The 18,728-nt window shown below is 38.9% G+C and overlaps 1 non-coding gene and 1 pseudogene across 1 annotated transcript; one reads left to right on the top strand and one right to left on the bottom strand.

Moving 5' to 3' along the window:
- Positions 1-5,278: 5,278 nt before the first annotated feature.
- LOC114411180 lies at positions 5,279-13,554 on the top strand (annotated as a pseudogene).
- LOC114413928 lies at positions 8,617-8,723 on the bottom strand. The gene has a single exon (XR_003667067.1). It is a non-coding gene; the product is annotated as a small nucleolar RNA R71 (small nucleolar RNA).
- Positions 13,555-18,728: the final 5,174 nt, after the last annotated feature.

Here is an 18,728-nt window from a genome sequence, read left to right on the forward strand (position 1 = left end):
CATCTCAAGCCCAGGAAGCCTTTGAGAACCTCAAACATGCTTTGTCAACAGCCCTTGTTCTGGCCTTACCGGACTTTCAGGTGCCTTTCACAGTCGAGACAGACGCCTCAGGTAATGGCATGGGAGTAGTGTTAACACAACGCAGACACCCCATAGCTTATTTTAGTAAAGCATTCAGCAAGAAGCTTCTCAAGGCATCGACATATGTACGCAAGTTATTTGCCATTACATCTGCAGTGAAGAAGTGGTGCCAGTATCTCTAGGGCCACTCATTCACAATCATCACTGACCACATGAGCCTTAAGGAATTGTTGACTCAGGTCATCCAAACTCCCAAACAACATATGTATTTGGCCTGCTTGATGGGGTATGACTACCAGATTCAATACAGGTCTGGGAATCATAATAAGGCCACTGATGCTCTGTCCAGGCTACCGGAAACCACATCCTCACTCTTGATGATACTCTCAGTTCCTTGTCTGACCTTTCTCGAGGAATTACACCAACAATTGGCCTCTCATCCTCAATACCACAGTCAGTGTCAAGCTATCCTAGATTCCTCGGCGGCACATCCCGACTACACCATTACTCAGGACCTTATTATAAAGAAAGGCTGAATTTGGTTACCACGCAACCTTCCCCTCATCCCTTCTCTCCTTGTTGAATATCATGCAACACCCACAGGAGGAAATATGGGAGTCGCAAAGATGATAGCACGGCTCTCGGAGAATTTTCACTGGCCTGGACTCTGGGAAGATGTCATACAGTTCATCGCTAAGTGTGTTGAATGCCATATTACAAAGTACGAAACAAAAAGGGTAGTGGGATTACTCTGTCCCTTTCCAGTGCCATTTTGTCCATGGGAGGATCCTTCCTTGGACTTCATCACCGGCCTTCCTCCATACCAGGGCAAGACCACTCTACTCGTCGTTGTTGATCGCTTTTCAAAAGGCATTCATTTGGGTATACTTCCCCAGGAACATATGGCTCACATGGCGGCCTCCTTGTTCATTAACATTGTCATGAAGTTACATGGCATTCCCAGAAGCTTGGTTTTGGACAGGGATCCGTTATTTATTAGTGAGTTTTGGCAGAAGCTTTTTCGGCTCAACGACATGCGTTTACGAATGAGTTCAGCTTACCATCCCCAGAGCGATGGTCAAACCAAAGTTATGAATCGCATGATTGTGCAATACTTGCGGGTTTTTGTTCACCGCCGGCCAGCCGCTTGGGGCAAATTTCTGTCATGGATCGAATTGTCCCATAATACTTCATGGAACCTTGGCACAGGGACCACACCATATGAGATCATGTTTGGACGAAAGCCTTTTAGTTTTCTGGAGTACCTCTCTTGCACTTCGAATCTCAACGTTGTTGATGAGATTTTGACACACAAGGAAGAAGTGTTTAACAGTATTCGCAAAAATTTGATCAAAGCCCAAGCTAGCATGAAGCGCCATGCTGATGCCAAACGGCGAGAGATCATTTCTGAACCTGGGGATTGGGTCCTCCTGAAACTGTGTCCATACCGGTAGCGATCCGCCAAGGGAGCATAGGCTATTTTCGGAAAGCTGGCTAAACGCTTCTACGGTCCGTTTCAAATCATTGACCAAGTCGACCCAGTCGCATATCGATTGCAACTCCCGAAAAGTGTTCGTATACACCCTGTATTTCACTACTTAATGCTCAAACAGTTTCACGACACCCCCGATAGCGCCAACATCGCTTAATTGCCAGACCACTTCATCAATGATCAGCCTTTAATCACTCCTTTAGCTATTTTGGATTGTCATCGTTCATCTCCTAACAAGGATGCTCCATGGGAAGTGCTAGTCCAATGGTGGGGACTGTCCCCCACGACACCTCATGGGAAGACTGGGACCAGCTGCGACAGGATCATCACCTTGAGAACAAGGTGATTCTTCAAGGGCCGAAGGAAGATGATAGCATAGCAGAACCAATAACAGAAAGAGAAATAGGAATCACAACAACAAACACGGGTGCAAATGGCAAAGAGTAAGAGCAGCATTACCATACCTTCGTACCTCAAGGATTATGTCTGATATGCAATGCAAAAGCTGAGTGGCAGTGAAGGATTTGCTGGATTGTGTTGTCTCTTGCTAGGGAACATTCCCAACCAATTCTTTTAAAGAAATATTCCTAGAGAATCAGGATAATTCCGTTAGCAATAGGCATTATATATACATATGTAAATAACTAGCAAATCAATAAGAACAATACTATCCTTTTCAATCTTTGCTTCTCTGCTTTCTTGCCTCTCTTTTCCTTATCTAGAGGTCCTGGCCCTCGAAGGTAGTCCCTGAGCATAGCAGTTGTATCACATTGTTACGGGAGTTTTTTGCTCTATAACAACTATGTCAAGACTGAAGCTAATTTGAAGATGAATTGGGTTGCTGACGGCATTTTGTGTTCGTTATGAACCTCGATCCAAGTAGATAATGCATGAATTTGTTGATTGCACTTGAGCTTGTTCTAAATAATCTCTTCTAGCTTCTTTTCCAGATGTTCATTTAAAATTATTGCAATGGAAGTAGCTACCGAATAGAACATTTCTTTTTGTTTCTCATTCGACTCTTTAGATGATCGAATGTCTGTAATTTGTTGACGAATTGCATTCAGTTTATTTTAAGTAGGACAAAGTTGAGCTAGCAATACTTTCTGAACTTTCTTCCTGAGCAATAAGCTTTTCTAAATGACTTATCAGATCATTTACTGTCATACCCATTTCTAGCCTTGCATTGGCTAGTTTTTCTCTATCCTCATGGGTAGATAGTTTGATTTCTTCAATAGCTTTAGCAAAGATAGTTTGATTTCTTCAATAGCTTTATCATACTGTTGGATTCATTTTCAAGCTTCATAAGCATTGTTGAAGATTTCAACAAAGGCATTAATTTCTTCATGCGGCTTTTCAATAACAAGACCTTCAAATTTCTCCACTGCATCTATTGCTTTCTTGATTTCTGCTTTATAATCAGATTTGGATAAAGAAAATTCAAAGCTTCATTAAAAAGCCAACCTCTTGAATTTCTCAACAGCCTTTTCGAAATCAAAATTGGTAAACAAACAAACACAAGATGGTGCTCCTCCAAAAGTCCCAGGTCCATTAGAAAAATGTTTCAATTTACAAGACAGAGATGTTCTTGATGCCAGAATTGCAGGGATATTTTTCTCTTCAAGACTACTATTTCATTTAGCAAGGAATCCTTATTATAGGGAGGCATTTTTCTTATGTTGCCAATACTCCTAATCTCAGTGGATATAAGTCTCCAAGCTACAATAAGTTGAGAACTACCTTACAACAGAGAGAAGCCATATGGAGAACCTCTTGCAACCAATAAGAAATTTATGGAACTAGAAAGGTGTGACCATTTTTAGTGATGAGTGGAGTGATCCTCAAAGAATATCTCTTATCAACTTCATGTTTGACACTGAGAGTGGATCAATATTCTTAATGGTGGTAAATTGCTCCGGTGATATAAAGGACAAGTATTTCATTGCTCAACACATCAAAGATGCAATTTTGGAGGTTGGGTCATCAAATGTGGTACAAATTGTTACTAACAATATAATTGCATGTAAGGCAATCGGTATGATAATAGAGAACGAGTTTTATGTCATCTATTGGACTCCTTGTGTTGTGCACACCTTGAACCTTGCATTGAAAAATATTTGTGCAGCCAATGATGCTGAGAAAAACAATGATACTTATGAACAATATTCTTGGATCAAACAATACTCTTGGATTAAAATTTTTATCATGGAAAACTATGAGATTATCAATGTACAACAACGACAACTCATTGAAGTTGCTTTCTGTTGCTCCTATAAGATTTGCTTCAACTATTGTGATGCTTAAGAGGTTTAGGAGTTTGAAAGAAGGACTCCAAAAGATGGTTATTAGTCCTGAATGGTCTACTTACAAGAATGATGATGTTGGAAAGGAAAAAAAAAAGTGAAAGAAACCATGTTGGATGATATTTGGTGGAACAAGGTTGATTACATACTTTCTTTCACTGCTCCTATTTATAATGTTCTTAATTAGAAAGACAAAATTTGATATGGCTTGTCTTCACTAGGTATATGAAATGTGAGATTCAATGATTCAAAACGTGAGACAAGTCTGACAAGAAAATGAAGAATAACCCTTTTATGATGTAGTGCACAAAATATTAATGGACCGTTGGACTAAGAGTAGCAAACCTCTTTATTGTCTAGCACATTCATTAAACCCAAGGTAATACTTTATATCCTTAACATCGGTGTGTTAACATCGGTTGTTAAAAAAACCGATGTTAACATATGCGCGGTGGCATAATTGTAAATACCGTGTATACGTTAACATCGGTTTTGTGAAAAACCGATGTTAACGAAGTGCATTAACATCGGTTATTGGAAAAACCGATGCTAACATTTATTAGTTAACATCGGTTTCCAAATAACCGATGTTAACATAAGTTTATTAACATCGGATTTTGAGAAAACCGATGTTAACGTTTGATATGTTAACATCGGTTTTTTCCAGAAAATCGATGTTAACCTTAACATCATGTTGTTAACATCGGTTTTTTTAAAAAAAATCGATGTTGAACTTATATTTTAAAAAATATGGTGAGCCCTATGAAGCTCGCGCTCTGTCTTATTCTCCATCTAAGCTTTCGCGCTCTCTTCTTCTTCTAATCTCCGTCTACCTTGAAGGTCCCTGTCTGCATCTGAGCATCATGTTCGTCGCACTCGAGCATCGTCACAAGTCTCTGCTTCTTCTCCTTCGCCACCATACCTAGGTATGTTTCGTCTCCTTCGCGCTGTTTTCTCCTTCTCGTTGTCTTCTTCTACATCTAAGCTTTCTTGCTCTCTTTGTTCTCCATGTACCTTGAAGATGTCTGTTCTCCATCTGACCATCGTTTTGTCTAAGCTCGAGCATCGTGTTCGTCGCATTCGAGCATTGTCACAAGTCTGTGCTTCTTCTCCTTCGCCACCATACCTAGGTATGTTTCGTATCCTTTGCGTTGTCTTCTCATTCTCTCTGTCTTCTTCTCCATCTAAGCTTTCTTGCTCTCTTTGTTCTCCATCTACCTTGAAGTTGTCTGTTCTCCATCTGACCATCGTTTTGTCTAAGGTCGAGCATCGTGTTCGTCGCACTCGAGCATCGTCACAAGTCTGTGCTTCTTCTCCTTCGCCACCTCACGTAGGTATGTTTCGTCTAATCCTGTATAAATATTTGATTGCATTCATGTATCGCACACTTAGTGAACTAAACATGGCTAGGGTATCTCATATTTAACTCGACCATCGTGACAACTCTGTGCTTCTTCTCCTTAGTGAAGTTTCCCTTACCCTTATTGTATTCTTGTAACAGTTTAAGTGGATCTGTTAATGCCAACCTCTTGAGCAACCTCTTGAGCTTGTTCTTTATACACAAAGAAAAGTGATTATGAATATAAAGAAGCTATGTTGATGCTCTATACTTTAGTTTAGCTTATGATAAACTCGAATCATGGTTATAGGTATGTTGAAAAACTGAAAATTCAGGGCTGAGAATTTCACTCTGTATTTGAGGTTTATTGGACCACCATGTGTCATTTGTAGAGTAGGTGTTGTTTAATTTGAGAGAAAGTTAACAATGCTATTGTGACATTTAGTAATTAGTACAGGCAAAGCTATGCCACAACTAAGATTATACATATCTAGTATATGTGGTTGGGTCAATGTTGGCTTTTTAATCTTGTATTGGAGGGTGGTATAATAGTTGTGTTTCACTTATGTAAATGTCACCAGCAGTACCTCTGGTGCTTCTGTTTTTCTGATTAATAAAATATACTATATTTTCTGCCTTCCAAAAAAAAAGATGTGTAGCATGCATGAAGCTACTACACCAATAAACTGTCAGATTCTATAAGAATGTTAGGAGAGTGATGTGCCATCATTTTCTTCTATTTTCTAAACCCTTTTTGCACCATTTTAATTATTGATTGGTCTTAATTGTCAATTAATTAGGCAGTTTTATTATTTGGGCTCATTTAGCTAATTTGATGTTTTTAATCTAATTTCAGGAATTAATGAAACATTGGGCTTAATCCGGATTTTGGTTGTGGACTTGAAGAGGGCAAATAAAGCAGCGCTTACCTTAGTTAATTTCTAATTAGGAAATTTCGCAATTTTATTTTATGTTGTTCAGTGTTTATTTCGTTTTGGGCCAGAGTATTGTAATAGGGCCTAGTGACTTTGAGTGACTCTTTTTAAATAGCTGCCTTGGGATTCATGCAGGGCATTCTATTCTGCTATGCTATTTTCATTATTCAGAGCTTTGGTTTTAGGTTTTCACGTTTTTCTGTGCCCTTGTTACAGTTTTCGTTCTTAATGCAAATTTCCGTTTTCTGCTTCTAATTACGAGTTCATTCTTGCTTCTTCTTCTACTTTCATTTACGTTTTTGTTCATTTACATTTCTGTTCATTTACGTTTCTGTTCATTTACGTTCTTGTTCATTTACGTTTCTGTTCATTTACGTTCTTGTTCATTTACGTTTCTGCTTCATGTTTCATTTGCGTTTTCTGTTTGAATCCATGGAAGGCTAGATTTTCTGGTGTTGTTTCTTTTTGAGGACGAAGCCCAACTCTCTTTGAGGTTTCGTTTGTAATGTGGTTTCCTGGCAGTTTTCCCTTCACCAGTTATCCCAATTTCGTGAATATTAATCAGTGCACGCTTCGTGTTCGATTAATTGCCTCTGAGCCTAACTTGCGTTCATGCTTAATGGACGAAGGGCTAACTGGTGTATGTGGTGCCTAATCACGTATTGAAAACCCTAAGTTGATTTTCGCTTAGTAAATTGAAATAGGGTTGGATTAAGTGGTTGACTGTTAGGGACGAATTCTCCATAACCCAGGATAAGAGAGTGGCTTTTGAATCAGAGGAAACAACCCGTTTTTAATATTAGTAGTTTCGTATTCCATTTTATTTGTTCTGCTCTTTAATTACCAAACAACCAAACCCCCCCCCCCCCCCATCGTTACTGTTACTGCAAGTATATTATGAACATTTGGCTTGTCACTGCTCGTTGGGAAACGACCTAGGATCACTTCCTAGTTACTGCATTTTCATGTTTATTTGATTCGGGTACGGCCTCGATCAAATTTGGCGCCGTTGCCGGGGAGCAGTGTCCAAAGGTTCATAATAGCTAGCTAGTGTTGTGTGTTTAATCCTTTCGTGTTTTATGTTTAATTGTTAGTATTGTGTTAGTATGTGTGTTAGTGTTGATTAGTGTCCTGGTATTTTGTTTAATGTGTGTTCTGTTTCAGTTTTACCATTAAGCGTTTCCCCTGTTTCAGTCTTGGGTGTTTTGCTGTGAAGATTGTGCTTGAAAACAGAGTAGTAGTAGAAATCAGCTCGCGGAAAAACAGAGTAGTAGTAGAAATCAATTAGAGACGGATTTTAGCGACCACCCATGCTGAATTAATTGGGATTTTTTGTTTTAGTAGCTAGGGTTGTTATTTTTGGCTGAATTTTTTTGTGGTAACTTCTTTTAATCCATATTTTGTGGGAAAAATAGCTAGAGCCTTTAGTTTGGTCAGATTTGAAAGTTCCAAAAAACTAGCAAATTTTGTGTTTGTCAAAACTTCAAACGGCCATAACTTTTGCTCCGGTTATCAGAATCGCAATTATTATATATGCATTTGGGGTAGAAAAAAATTTCCTACGCCGTGGCAGCCTGCGGTAGGCTAGCTGAGGTCTCCATCGTCCAAAAAAAGCGATTCTGTCAAAAGTTTTTTTATTTTTCAAGTTTTATTCACTTATTTTTCTTAACCTACCAATTTTAGCTTTCATAGTTAGACTTTGAATTTTTGTCTGAAATTTTTTGTGCTATCTTCTCATCATTTTATAAGGTTGCTCACAAAATTTCAAGTCACTTGGATATCATTTGAGGGTAGCTGTAGTTCAAACCTACACCTTTATTTACATGACAAGGCAACTAGTTGTGTGCATGCTGAATGTAGTGTATGACTAGAGGCAATCCATCTGACTTACAACCCTTTGATCCTAAGATAGATAGGACATTTCATAGATTAGTTAGGCATCATTTTATACCTTTTGATCATTTTGAGCATTCCATAACTGGTGAATCTGTGCATTCTGTTATTGGTGATTTTGAACATCCTGATCTTGAGCATTATAATTTTGAGCATTCTGATTCTGAGCATTCTGATTTTGCACATTCTGAGAACATGGCACAACCTCCACCTCGTGAGAGGACTCTAAGGGAAATGGCTGCACCTGATTTCACCTATGAAAGCTTGTGCATCCAATACCCTGATGAGGATGTCCCATATGTTCTTAAGACTGGACTGATTCATTTGCTTCCAAAGTTTCATGGCCTTGCAGGTGAAGACCCGCACAAACATTTGAAAGAATTTCACATTGTCTGCTCCACCATGAAACCCCTAGATGTCCAAGAGGATCACATATTTCTGAAGGCTTTTCCTCATTCATTAGAGGGAGTGGCAAAAGACTGGCTGTATTACCTTGCTCCAAGGTCCATCACGAGCTGGGATGACCTTAAGAGAGTATTCTTGGAAAAAATTTTCCCTGCTTCCAGGACCACAGCCATCAGGAAGGATATCTCAGGTATTAGACAACTCAATGGAGAGAGCCTGTATGAGTACTGGGAGAGATTTAAGAAACTATGTGCCAGTTGCCCCCACCATCAGATTTCAGAACAGCTTCTTCTCCAATATTTTTATGAAGGACTCAGTAATATGGAGAGAAGTATGATAGATGCTGCCAGTGGTGGAGCCCTTGGAGACATGACTCCTGCTGAAGCCAGAAATTTAATTGAGAAGATGGCCTCCAACTCCCAGCAGTTTAGTGCCAGAAATGATGCCATAGTCATTAGAGGAGTGCATGAGGTAGCTACCAACCCATCTGCATCATCTGAAACTAAGAAGCTTGAAGGCAAACTGGATGCGTTGGTCAACTTGGTAACCCAGCTGGCCTTGAATCAGAAATCTGTACCTGTCGCAAGGGTTTGTGGTTTGTGCTCCTCTGCTGACCACCATACAGACCTTTTCCCTTCCATGCAGCAACCTGGAGCAATTGAGCAGCCTGAAGCTTATGCTGCAAATATTTACAATAGACCTCCTCAACCTCAGCAGCAAAATCAACCACAGCAGAGCAATTATGACCTTTCAAGAAACAGATACAACCCTGGATGGAGGAATCACCCTAACCTCAGATGGTCCAGCCCTCAGCAACAACAACAGCAGCCTGCTCCTTCCTTCCAAAATGCTGCTGGCCCAAGCAGACCATACATTCCTCCACCAATCCAACAACAGCAACAACCCCAGAAACAGCCAACAGTTGAGGCCCCTCCACAACCTTCCCTCGAAGAACTTGTGAGGCAAATGACTATGCAGAACATGCAGTTTCAGCAAGAGACCAGAGCCTCCATTCAGAGCTTAACCAATCAGATGGGACAATTAGCTACCCAATTGAATCAACAACAGTCCTAGAATTCTGACAAGCTGCCTTCTCAAGCTGTCCAAAATCCCAAAAATGTCAGTGCCATTTCATTGAGGTCGGGAAAGCAGTGTCAAGGACCTCAACCCGTAGCACCTTCCTCATCTGCAAATGAACCTGCCAAACTTCACTCTATTCCAGAAAAAGGTGATGACAAAAATCTACCTAACAATTTTGTGCAGGTGAATCTTCTTCCACAGGTAATTCTGATTTGCAGAAGCAGCACATTCCCCCTCTTCCATTCCCTCCAAGAGCAGTTTCCAACAAAAAAATGGAAGAGGCAGAGAAAGAGATCTTGGAAACATTTAGAAAAGTAGAGGTAAACATACCTCTGTTGGATGCAATAAAGCAAATTCCAAGATATGCCAAATTCTTGAAGGAGCTGTGCACTAATAAGCGGAAGCTTAAAGGAAGTGAACGAATTAGCATGGGCAGAAATGTCTCTGCATTGATTGGTAAATCTGTTCCTCAAATTCCTGAAAAATGCAAAGATCCAGGTACATTCAGCATACCTTGTATTATAGGGAATAGTAAGTTTGACAATGCCATGCTAGATTTAGGAGCCTCAGTTAGTGTTATGCCTCTGTCGATTTTTAATTCTCTATCTCTAGGTCCCTTGCAGTCAACTGATGTGGTAATTCATTTAGCTAATAGAAGTGTTGCCTATCCTGTTGGTTTCATAGAAGATGTCTTAGTTAGAGTTGGTGAACTGATTTTCCCTGTTGATTTTTATATCTTGAATATGGAAGATGGGTTTTCTCAAGGATCAGTTCCCATCATTCTAGGCAGACCCTTTCTGAAAACTGCTAGAACTAAGATAGATGTTTATGTAGGCACACTGTCCATGGAGTTTGGTGATATAACTGTTCATTTTAATATTCTGGATGCTATGAAATACCCATCTGAAGATCTTTCTGTATTTCGTGCTGAAATAATTGACCATGTTGTTGATGAATACATGACTGATCTTTATTCTAATCTGCATGCCTCTCACTCTTCATGCATTGAGTCTGAAATTGTACTTGATCATATGTCTGAATTTGATGCTGAGAGTGAATCTGAGAGTGATATTGATTGCATGCCTGGTGGTGGTGTTTTACCTCTTGAGATTGATTTTATAGAGTCAGATAGGACTAACCATGTTTCAGGAAGTACACATACCTCTGACTTTCTTTATGAGGTAAAGGCTGAGAAACCATCTCCTTCTACCACTGTCTAGCCGACCACCCAGAATTGAAGCCTCGCCATCAAATTTAAAATACGCTTACTTGGATGATAGCAAGAGTTTTCCAGTGATTATATCTGCCTCCCTTGCTGATGAGCAAGAGGAGAAGTTGTTGTCAGTTCTCAAGAAGCATAAGAAGGCTATAGGCTGGACCCTGGCGGACATTCCTGGTATTAGCCCATCCACATGTATGCATCGAATAAATTTAGAGGATGGAGCTAAACCAGTAAGACAGCCACAGAGAAGACTCAACCCGGTGATTCTTGATGTAGTGAAGAAGGAGATAACCAAGCTTTTGCAAGCTGGAATCATTTATCCTATCTCCGAAAGCCAATGGGTGAGTCCCGTCCAGGTAGTCCCGAAAAAGACTGGCCTCACAGTGATCAGAAATGAGAAGGAGGAGCTGATTCCTACTCGGGTGCAGAACAGTTGGAGAGTCTGCATTGACTATAGGAGGCTGAACCAGGTTACCAAAAAGGACCATTTTCCCCTGCCATTCATTGACCAGATGCTTGAACGCCTGGCAGGTAAATCCCACTACTGTTTCCTTGATGGTTTTTCTGGTTATATGCAAATTACTATTGCTCCTGAGGATCAGGAAAAGACCACATTCACCTGCCCCTTCGGCACTTTTGCTTATAGGAGGATGCCTTTCGGCCTGTGCAATGCCCCTGGTACCTTCCAGCGGTGCATGATTAGTATTTTCAGTGATTTTTTAGAAAATTGCATAGAGGTGTTTATGGATGATTTCACTGTATATGGATCCTCTTTTGATGGTTGTTTGAATAGTTTGGAAAAAGTTTTGAATAGATGCATTGAAACTAACCTTGTTCTAAATTTTGAAAATTTTCATTTTATGGTTGAGCAAGGTATAGTTTTAGGCCACATTATTTCCAATAAGGGCATTGAAGTAGATCCTGCAAAAATTTCTGTTATTTCACAATTGCCTTACCCCTCTTGTGTGCGAGAGGTGCGATCTTTTCTTGGTCATGCAGGATTCTACAGGCGCTTTATAAGGGATTTTAGCAAAGTAGCCCTTCCACTGTCCAACTTGTTGCAAAAGGAGGTGAAGTTTGACTTTAATGACAGATGCAAAGAGGCTTTTGATTGTCTCAAAAGAGCGTTGACTACCACCCCCATCATCCAGGCACCCGATTGGACAGCCCCTTTTGAGCTTATGTGTGATGCATCAAATTATGCATTGGGGGCTGTCCTTGCTCAGAAAATTGATAAATTGCCCAGGGTGATATATTATGCTTCTAGGACTTTAGATGCTGCCCAAGCAAATTATACTACTACTGAGAAAGAGCTTATAGCCATAGTTTTTGCTCTTGAAAAATTTCGATCTTATTTGCTTGGTACTCGCATTATTGTTTATACTGACCATGCAGCTCTAAAGTACTTGTTGAAGAAGGCTGATTCTAAGCCTAGGTTGATCCGATGAATGCTCTGGCTCCAAGAGTTTAACTTGGAGATCCGTGATAGGAGCGGAGCACAAAATCTAGTTGCTGATCATTTGAGTCGGATCGAACGTGTCTCTGATGCAGATTCACCTATTCGGGATGATTTCCCGGATGATCATTTGTATATATTGTATAGTATTTCTGACTCTCTTTCTACTCCCTGGTTTGCTAACATTGTCAATTATTTAGTTGCCTCTGTTTTTCCTCCCTTAGCATCTAAGGCCCAAAAAGATAAGATTAAAAGTGATGCTAAGCATTTTATTTGGGATGACCCCTACTTGTGGAAATTGTGCAGTGATCAGGTCATTAGACGGTGCATTCCAGATCATGAGACTGACTCAGTCCTGCAGTTCTATCATTCTTCCGCACCGGGAGGTCATCTGGGTGTTCAAAGGACAGCTCGCAAAGTGCTTGATTGTGGTTTTTATTGGCCCACCATCTTTAAAGATGCGTGGAAGATCTACAGCACTTGTGAGCAGTGTCAGAGAGCAGGAAATACACTTACATGGCGACAACAAATGCCTCAGCAACCTATGCTATTCTGTGAGGTGTTTGATGTCTGGGGTATAGATTTCATGGGTCCTTTTCCTGTCTCTTTTGGTTATGTTTATATTCTCCTTGCAGTTGATTATGTTTCAAAATGGGTGGAAGCCAAGCCCACTAGAACTAATGATGCTAAAGTTGTCGCAGACTTTGTCAGGTCTAATCTGTTTTGCAGGTTTGGAGTACCTAAAGCAATTGTTAGTGATCAAGGAACCCATTTTTGCAACAGGACAATGCATGCTCTGCTTAAAAAGTACGGGGTGGTACACAGGGTATCCACACCATACCACCCCCAGACTAATGGACAGGCAGAAATTTCTAACAGGGAAATCAAGAGAATTCTAGAGAAGATTGTGCAGCCAAGCAGGAAAGATTGGAGTACCAGGCTTGATGATGCTCTCTGGGCACATCGGACTGCCTACAAAGCACCCATAGGAATGTCTCCTTATCGGGTTGTCTTTGGAAAGGCATGTCATCTTCCAGTGGAAATTGAGCACAAAGCATACTGGGCAGTGAAGACTTGCAACTTCTCTATGGATCAAGCTGGCGAGGAAAGGAAGTTGCAACTGAGTGAGTTAGATGAAATCCGCCTAGAAGCCTACGAGAATGCCAAGTTCTACAAAGAAAAGACCAAGAAGTTCCATGATAGCATGATAGTTAAAAAAGACTTCGTGGTTGGGCAAAAAGTGTTATTGTATAATTCTAGGCTTGGACTCATGAGTGGTAAGTTGAGGTCTAAGTGGATTGGTCCTTTTGTTGTTACTAATGTTTTTCCTTATGGTACAGTTGAGATCAAAAGCGACTCCACAAACAAGAGCTTCAAGGTCAATGGACATCGACTTAAGCCATTCCTCACGAACCCTTCTTTAGTGGACGTAGTGGTGGAAGAGACTTCCTTACTCCCCCCTACTCTTCCTCCACCATGACTTAGGGAGTTTTTCTTTTCCTATCTCCTTCTTTGCTTTTATTACACTCTTCCGATTCTCTTTGATGATTTAATTGTTTTTAATCTTTTAATTGTGCTACATTGAGGACAATGTGTTGTTTAAGTATGGGGGGGAGTGTTCTTTGGTTTTGCTAGTTTTGTTGGTTTTGTTAATTTGTTAGTTGTGTTAATTTGTTAATGTTGTTAGTTTCGTCGGATTTTCAGTTTAATATTTTGGGTCAATTTCATGTGCACGTACGACTTTGCATGTTTTTCTTTGAATTATAGGATATGTTCAAGAAATGGGTAATTGTTTTGAAAATAAAAGTTCTTGACATTTTGTGACTTGAAATCCTTGATTCTTCTCTACATGTCATGATAGTTTTGAAAGCTCAATTTGAAAGTGATGATTTTACCTTTGTGAGAATTTGAGCCATCCATCATTATAATCATTTGGTGTGTTTTGCCCCATTGATTGCTTGCACAATAGCCTTGGCTTGATTCTTGTTGATGCGTCCTAATTCACATGCATATTTGGAAATGATTAAGGCAATTTTGTTCTTATAAGCTTCTAGCCAAATGGACTTACCTTGAATTAATTCCTTTGATAGCCCTTTTGAGCCTTGTTTCCCTTTCCTTGTTTTGAAGCTCACTACAAGCCTTAAGTGAAAAACCATGATATTACCATATCCTTAAAGAATTTTGGAGCTTTGGAATTGTTTTGGGAATAAGTGTGGGGGGTTTTTGTTTCATTGGACAACTTGTTTTGTTGGCTATGCTTCATGATGTATTTTGGGCCATACTTGATGTACATTGTATATTGGTTAAATGTTGGACATGCTGAATGAAATGTTGTTTCTCAAAGGCTAAAGAGTAAAAAAAAAAAAAAATTGAAAAAAAAAATTCGAAAAAAAAAAGAAAAAGAAAAGCAATAAAGTTGAGTGAATAAGATCTTAAATGGCACAAGAATGATGAAACTCTTGGTTCTACTCTTCATGTTTAATTTTTATCTTTACTTCTTTTTATTTTTTTCTTAATATGCACTTATTCCCCTTTGCTCCTCTATTCCTTTGGGATTTAGCCACTTATTCCATATTTCTCCATACCTTGTCCTTGGCCCCATTACAACCTTAAAAGACCTTTTGATCCTCATGTACTTGTGTTTATGGGTTGATTGTCAATTTTAGAATCTTGCCAAGTTTATGTGGTGTTTGCTTTCATGGGTGCTTTGAGGGTAAATAGTAGCCTAGACACTTGAGAGATAGAGTGTATATCTTGTGAGGCTTTATCACTTTTCATTCTTGAGCTGATTAACTATTTTGCCATGATTGGGTTGCTTGGATGATTTTCATGAATGTCTTGACTTTTTGGATCTCCTTATGTTAGATGTTACCCATTCCTTTCATTCCTTGATGTTCATTGAGAAATATGTGAATGTTTTTGTTTGTCTCCCTTTCATATCCTTGGATTTTGTTCTTTGTTTCATTTTGCCCAGGAGTGCAAAAGGCTAAGTATGGGGGGTTTTGATGTGCCATCATTTTCTTCTATTTTCTAAACCCTTTTTGCACCATTTTAATTATTGATTGGTCTTAATTGTCAATTAATTAGGCAGTTTTATTATTTGGGCTCATTTAGCTAATTTGATGTTTTTAATCTAATTTCAGGAATTAATGAAACATTGGGCTTAATCCGGATTTTGGTTGTGGACTTGAAGAGGGCAAATAAAGCAGCGCTTACCTTAGTTAATTTCTAATTAGGAAATTTCGCAATTTTATTTTATGTGGTTCAGTGTTTATTTCGTTTTGGGCCAGAGTATTGTAATAGGGCCCAGTGACTTTGAGTGACTCTTTCTAAATAGCTGCCTTGGGATTCATGCAGGGCATTCTATTCTGCTATGCTATTTTCATTATTCAGAGCTTTGGTTTTAGGTTTTCACGTTTTTCTGTGCCCTTGTTACAGTTTTCGTTCTTAATGCAAATTTCCGTTTTCTGCTTCTAATTACGAGTTCATTCTTGCTTCTTCTTCTACTTTCATTTACGTTTCTGTTCATTTACGTTTCTGTTCATTTACGTTCTTGTTCATTTACGTTTCTGCTTCATGTTTCATTTGCGTTTTCTGTTTGAATCCATGGAAGGCTAGATTTTCTGGTGTTGTTTCCTTTTGAGGACGAAGCCCAACTCTCTTTGAGGTTTCGTTTGTAATGTGGTTTCCTGGCAGTTTTCCCTTCACCAGTTATCCCAATTTCGTGAATATTAATCGGTGCACGCTTCGTGTTCGATTAATTGCCTCTGAGCCTAACTTGCGTTCATGCTTAATGGACGAAGGGCTAACTGGTGTATGTGGTGCCTAATCACGTATTGAAAACCCTAAGTTGATTTTCGCTTAGTAAATTGAAATAGGGTTGGATTAAGTGGTTGACTGTTAGGGACGAATTCTCCATAACCCAGGATAAGAGAGTGGCTTCTGAATCAGAGGAAACAACCCATTTTTAATATTAGTAGTTTCGTATTCCATTTTATTTGTTCTGCTCTTTAATTACCAAACAACCAAACCCCCCCCCTCCATCGTTACTGTTACTGCAAGTATATTATGAACATTTGGCTTGTCACTGCTCGTTGGGAAACGACCTAGGATCACTTCCTAGTTACTGCATTTTCATGTTTATTTGATTCGGGTACGGCCTCGATCAGAGAGAAACATAGGAAAGAGGTGAATGACTAAAATTATTGCAGATTCAAATCTGTTCTTCAATTATATGTTGCAGACTTTGACCTTGTTGACCATAGATAGACGAGAAGACTAAGCACTGCCAAGGTGGTACAAAATGCAAACTAACAACTGCTGCAGTTTAAAGGATCATAATGCTTTAATAATTAATTAGAAGCAGAAATATTTTTCTTTGAAAATAATTTCCCTAACGTATATTTTGATTAACTAATTACATTAGCCTATTTTTGCCACGTTCATATTCACATTTTGAATAGAACATATCAGGTCTTGCAGGAGCTGGATGCATGAGTTGATTCTTATATATACCCTCTTGTTATTGTTTATCTTAAAGCTATCATAGCTAGATAACCTCACATGTGCATATGAATATTTTTTTCTTCTTATATATACTGTTACCATAACCTTTGTTTGCTGTGCCTTTTTTGTCCTGTGTGTGGGTACATTACCCTTATAATTTTTTATTGATTTGGTAGGAGGATTTGTTGTACTTTGTTTCTAAAAGCACTACTAAATTGTGTGTGCCTCACTGCCTCATGATTGCAGGATTATAGGAATGTTGAACGAGTAATTTGGATTACTGTTATCTTGCCAGACGGTCGTCTCATTAGTCGTATCTCTTCCAAAAGAGAAAAACTTGAGGTATAATTAGTATGATTTTGGATATCGTGTATTTTACATTACTGTGAAAGGTTGCATACATGGCTAACCAATTGTCATTTTGTTACCTTGGTAGGAAGTCTTTGGGTTCGTAAGCATTGTTGGATTAGGAGAACCTTTGTCTAAGGCCTATAGACTTGTGAGTGCCTCTTTCCCTATCCACTTGATTTTTGGATTGAACCTTCATGTTATTTGACTATGGCATGATTTCGGTCAATGGTGTAAGTAACTAACGGAGAAAGCTTAATCAAACATTTTCTGCCAAAAATACAAACACACTCCACCCCCCCCCCCCTAAAATTTTAATTTACAGTCAGAAATAGAAAGCTTAATGAAACATTCTGCCTCTTGAACTATTTGTAGTTAGATTAATTATTTTTCATAAAACAACTTTTTTTTTTCATTACATTTTGTCCAAACAGAGCATTACATTGTAAGATGTTGTTAAAATGGCAAGAGTATCAAACATGTACCACGCAGTCAAGCACGCACTTGGGGTTGTACTCAATGGATGTTATCTAAATGTCAATGGAGTTAGGATGAAATAAAGGAAATAAAAGACACTAATGTTGTAAGTCGTAGCGAAACACAATTTGTATGAGTGTGTTTATAGTTTATATGATCTTTGATGAATCTGTATATAAAGGGGCCAAGATATGTTTCCACCTTTGAGTTTGACTTGCTCGGTTGGAATTAGAATTTTGAAGGGTTTATACTTCATATTTCAGGATTGGGAGCTATCTTGTCTAAAGTTGTACCTGCAGCGTTTTCGACAATAAGTTCTTTTTCTAAGTTGATATGGTGAAGTGAACAATCGTCTCCAAAGAAATCAGATCAGAAGCCTCAGCCATTTGCTCGAGGTAAGCATTAATGCCCATTATAGTGTTTCCCTTTTAATCAATGGTCAAGTAGCATTACACGGGGCTTTTGCATCAGTAGAGGATAGAACTTTTTGACTAATACATGTATATCTACTAGTACCCATATAATGGTTCCCTGTCAGACTAGTTCTGTCTGATTCTGGAACCATTCCTATGGTAGTCATACTGCTGTATTATAGTACCTCTGGTACTCCTTTCCATATTTATAAAATATTATCTTTGCTGATAAAAAAAATAAGTACACAGGCTCCTGCAGATATTTGTGTATAATAGGGATGATGATCAAACCTAGTAAAAGGAAAAGAAAATTATATATTGTCTTGCTAAATAGGACTGTTTTAAACAATAGAAAAGTGGTGCTATGATATTTTAACTATAGGCTTAATTATGTTTTTAGTCCCTCAAATTCTAAAAATGTTCATTTTAAGTCCCTCAGCTCAAATAAAACTTAGCATTTTTTACAATTGAACTTTTGGAAATCATGAAGCATGAACAAAAGAGGTAACAAGTAAGCTTCCTGTCAAAATTGCCTCTTCCACAGTACAATCGAACCTGCCTTGTGCTGTTCACAATGACATATACTAGAATATATATGTTTTCTACTTTTCTAAATATTGAAGCAAAGATAAGCTAACCTGTGTTCATCCTCTGTACATGCAATACCCTTTCGCCGTTCCTGATCTGATCTTGAAGCCTTAGTTCCATGATTACATTCATTGTTACTATTCCAAGAGTGGCCTCCCTTCTTGCTAGCTCCTTCATCACTAGCATGGCT

Source organism: Glycine soja, chromosome 5 (assembly GCF_004193775.1).
Source record: "Glycine soja cultivar W05 chromosome 5, ASM419377v2, whole genome shotgun sequence".
Classification (NCBI taxonomy): domain Eukaryota; kingdom Viridiplantae; phylum Streptophyta; class Magnoliopsida; order Fabales; family Fabaceae; genus Glycine; species Glycine soja.